The sequence below is a fragment of the Kogia breviceps genome, chromosome 14, assembly GCF_026419965.1.
Source record: "Kogia breviceps isolate mKogBre1 chromosome 14, mKogBre1 haplotype 1, whole genome shotgun sequence".
Taxonomy (NCBI): Eukaryota; Metazoa; Chordata; class Mammalia; order Artiodactyla; family Physeteridae; genus Kogia; species Kogia breviceps.
Genome location: NC_081323.1, coordinates 85,794,776 through 85,799,738, shown reverse-complemented (window position 1 = coordinate 85,799,738; position 4,963 = coordinate 85,794,776).

Here is a 4,963-nt window from a genome sequence, read left to right as displayed (position 1 = left end):
CAATCCCTGGTCAGGGAACTAGATCCCACGTGCTGCAACTAAGAGTTTGCATGCTTCAACTAAAGATCCTGCACGCGGCAACTAAAGATCTCGCACACCGCAATGAAGATCCTGCATGTCGCAACTAAGACCTGACGCAGCCAAATAAATAAATATTTAAAAAAAAAAAAAAAAAAAAAAGATCAGAGGGGTGGATTCCAGGCAGCGCGCACAGCATGTGCAAAGGGCCAGTGTGATGGAGGAAAAGTTAGGCAGGTGTGGCTGGAGCGTGGGGGCCAATGGGAGAAGTTGTGTGTGAAAGAGTTTGGAGAGAAGAAGGTCCCATGGGGGCTGGAGGTCCGGGGAAGGGATTGAGGTTCTTTTCTAATTGCAGTAAGGGACTGTGTTCATTTTCTAGGGCTGTGGCAACAAAGTACCACAAACTTGGTGATTTAAGACAGAAATGTATTTTCTCATAGCTCTGGAGGCCAGAAGTCCTAAATCAGGGTATTGGCCATGGTTCCTGCAAAGAATCTGGGTAGGGGGGAGCCTTTCCTGCCTCTCCCAGCTTCTGGTGGGCCCAGGTGTTCCTTGGCTGTTGCTGTATCCCTCCAAAGTCTGTCTCCGTCTACACCTGCTATTCTCTGTGTGTGCTCTGTGTCCTCTTTTTTTTTTTTTTAAAGAAAGAAATAGAAATTTAAAAAATTTTATTGAAGCATAGTTGATTTACAATGTTGCACTAATTTCTGCTGTACAGCAAAGTGATTCAGTTATACTCTGTACCTTTTTTATATTAGGATACCAGTCATTGGATTTAGAACCTAAATCCAATATGATAGCATCTTGATATCTTTAACTTAATTACATCTGCAAGGCCCTATTTCTAACTAAGTTAACACTCACAGATACTGGGGGTTAGGACTTGGACACAGTTCAACTCACTGAGAGACCACCGGAAGTTTAAGCAGAGGAGAGCTATGATCTGACTTATGACTTAACAGGATCACGCTGGCTACTGCGTGGAGAAGAACATGAGGATGCGGAGGCAAGTGCGGGCTCTTGCAGGCAGCTGAGCCAGAGATGACGGGTGAGAAAGAGAAAAAGGCATTTTCCTGTTGGACATACACAATTTCACGGATCACCAACCTCAGACAAAGCCACTCTGTGACCACGATGGGTTAAGACAGCAACAGGACTCTCCCGAAATCACGTCTGAACACAGACAAAACATGGACATCATCCAACCTGCAAAATCAACCAAACATCTCCCATCCTGGCTAACGTGACTCTTTTCTTCTTTTGAAACTTATCACAGTTCTAGCTTCGTCCCGTCCTTCTTACCTTCTAGATAAGAATTATTAAGGTGCCCAATCATAGCACCACCCCTGATTCCTGATAGCATCTAACCCAGCGTGAAGGCTTGATTCCCTGAAACCTCCCCCAGATCATATGACAGAAGCCCAGGTCCTGTACCAGCTCCTGACTGAGACGCCCCAGGGCTCCCCATGGTGTGTGTTCACTCTTGCTGCATCAGATTAACAAGCCCAACTTTTCAGCGACAGCTGTGCTCCTGGTGGTCTCTGGTTGAGGGGCAGGGGGGCTTCGTGGGTGTGGGACCAGTGCCCCGAGCTTGGTGTAATGCTGTGCTGCTGCCATATTGAAATTCTTAATAGTTTGTTTTTGTTTTTTTTTTTAATGAATTAATTAATTTCTTTTTGGCTGCTTTGGGTCTTTGTTTTCACGCCCGGGCTTCCTCTAGTTGCGGCGAGCGGGGGCTACTCTTTGTTGCGGTGCGCAGGCTTCTCATTGCGGTGGCTTCTCTTGTTGCGGAGCAGGGGCTCTGGGCGCGTGGGCTTCAGTCGTTGTGGCACACGGGCTCAGTAGTTGTGGCTCACGGGCTCTAGAGCGCAGGCTCAGTACTTGCGGCGCACGGGCTTAGTTGCTCCGTGGCATGTGGGATCTTCCCGGACCAGGGCTTGAGCCCGTGTCCCCTGCATTGGCAGGTGGAGTCTTAACCACTGAACTACGAGGGAAGTCCCTCTTAATAGTTTTTGAACATGGGGCTCTGTACGTTCATTTTTCACTGGGCCCTGCAAATTCTTTAGCTGGTTCTGCTGAAGAGCGTTGACAGTGGCTAATGCCAGGGTCATTGTGGTCCAGAGAGTGACAAGTGGGTGGATTCAGGACTGTTTTGCCCCCCACCCCGAAAAAGTGAGAAAATGCAAGGAGGAGGGAGAGAAATCCTGAATGTGGGGCTATGTACACTGTGCCCTTTATCAAAGTGGGAAATAATTGGGTGGTGAAGGCAAGCAGGTTTGGGAGTGGGAACGGGGAGACAAGAGCCTCCACTGGGTGAGAATATACTTCTTATCACACATTAGGAAATAGGCACGGGATGTGACATTTTAAAAAATTGGGGACTCGCTGTTGTACGCCTCTTTTGCAAGATGTTACCACAGGGGACAGGGGCAGGGGAGGAAGAATTGAGGAAGAATTGGGACTTGGGGATCTCTCTGTATTATTTCTTAACTGCATGAGAATCTACAACTATTTAAAATTAAAAGTTTAATTTAAAAAATTGGTGACCCAGAAAATCAGGACGTGAATGGAACGCCCGGCAGCTCCGGGCAGGTGTTGCTCATCTGTATTCATCGGTTCTTGAATCTGCAAGGAGTTGGGGGGCAGCTGACACAGGCAGACTCAGCCCAGTGAAGGGCCGTGGTTGGGGTCTGCAGGGACAGTGGCAGCAGCTGTGGCACCTGAGCGTCCTTCCTGGTGTTCTCGAGTCGGGGCTGATGGGGTGGGGAGCATCTCATCTCTCCAAGGTCCTGCCAAGCGCCGGACATGGACTTGACGGAGGAAAGTTCCTTGAAGAAAGTGACTTGGGCACTCAGCTCCTTTAGCCGTTTCAGGTCACTGCAGTAGGGGGTCAGGCACGGGGAGCTTTGGGCTTGGGGGCCGTGATTGGGAACAGAGGCCAGGAGGACTCCGTGGGTCTCCACTTTCATGTTTCCGTTAGCAAGAGCTTGTGCTCCCGGGGGTCAGGGGGGAGCATCTCATCTTGATATTTGCAGATTTACTCGTGGAACTCCCCACACATCTGGATGAGAATATAGGACTTGCACCCTGGAGGAAATAGTTAAATGAATCGCTAAAGCACAAAACATTCCTGTAAAGTTGCTTCCATATTTTATTACACGCAGGTGAGCATGAATTACTGTGAAGCCAACAGGAGGGTTTGCAAATTCGGTTCTTGCCTTTCCACAAACAACTCTTCTATGTCTAGATTGTTATGGAAAGGCTTTAATGAATGTTGGCTTGTGATGGGACTGTTGAATAACTCACTTATCCATCCATCCATCCATCCACCCATCCAGCATTTATTGGGCACTCACTGCATGCCAGGAAATGCCGGCTAAATTGCAGCTCAGGTATCATTCTCACTGACCTGCCTTCAAAAGACACCATCAGATGTACAAGGTCCTTGTGAGATGAACCAATTTGGGAGGGACACCATGTTGGGGGAGCGGGCTTCCTTTCATGTATCTCAGGAGGCCACTGGTCACAGAGAAAAAGGCCCATTTCCATATACCCCTCCATGGCTGGAAATGCTACTTACATTAAATTTCTCTTTCTTAGAATCTCATTTGTGTCAAGGTGTGAAATTTCTTGGGGGGAAAATGGACACAGTCATATAAAACTAGCTTTCAAGGTGAATGGATCTTATTAGTTTCTCACACTCCGTGTACCTCTGCCAAACTGATCCTGGCTGGGCACCCACGGGGCCTGGTTTCCAGTCAGAATGCTCAGGACAGGCATCGGGGGGCTGGGGATAGGAGAGTAAACGTCATTTGTCTCTCCTCTCCTATTTGGCAGTTGAGTATCACAGCATGGCTTGTAGGATCCCTGGAAACCCGAGGGATTGGGGACCCTTTCACCATGCTTCTTCTGCCTCCACAGAGAGGAGATGGGGGACAGGAGTAGAGTTTACCTCTCTGAGTTGGGGATGGGAGCACGGCCACCAGTGACAGGGTCGGGCTCAGCAGAGGCTGGGGCTCACCCCACTGGGACCCCGGGCTTGGAGGGCTGTCAGTGGCACTGCAAGCTGGCGTTCTGGGGGCGGGACGTAGAATCCGTCCCGAGGAGGGAGACTTCTTGAAGAAGAGAAAGAGGTGGGAAGGGCGCCCAGAGGCATGGCCTCTGCTGCACGGTTGATGTCTGGGGTTCTCACGGCAGCCTGTGGGACGCGCCAGAGCAAGGGAGCCCCTCCTGCCCCCAATCTGTGGGCAGAGAAATAGCTCAGCAAGCCCAATAACATGTCCAAGATTACCCAGTGAGTTCTGGAGGCTGGATTGGAACTTACCATCCTTTCTCTGCACCACGGCTTCCCGGACAGGAGCTCTGTGTTGACCCCGCCCCAAGGCAAAACAGTGCTGTAGAAAAACAATTGGGGGCGTCTGTGAGGAGGGCCCTGGGCAGGGAAGGGCACCCTTCACTGCATCTGTCCTCAGGTGAGGTCAGTTGAGAACGACCCGGGAACGTCTAGAAGCATCACCTCCCCTCTGAAGACTACAGTTCACGATCAGGCCAGGCAGACACACGTGCTCTCCTTTTCGTTCCAAGTAGTGCGCACCTGGATTGCTTCGAAATTCAGGAAACAGAGCTGGTTAGAAACAGGAATTCATATGAATTGCTCCTGAAATCCAGAGAGCCCAGGGAACCAGTGGGGGAGGAGGGGCATCTGGTTCTTAGGAATCAAGTGCTCATCAGCAGCCCCTTTGGTTCGAACTTTGAAATGCATACTGAAAAGGGGTGGATCCCTCCTTCCTCGGTCTTTTGTTCTATTCAGGCTTCAGTGGATTGGATGAGGCCCACCCACATTGGGGAGGACCATCTGCTTGACTGAGGCCACTGATTCAAGTGCTAATCTCATCCAGAAACACCCGGAAAGAACGTTTAATCTGGGCATCCCATAGCCAGTCAA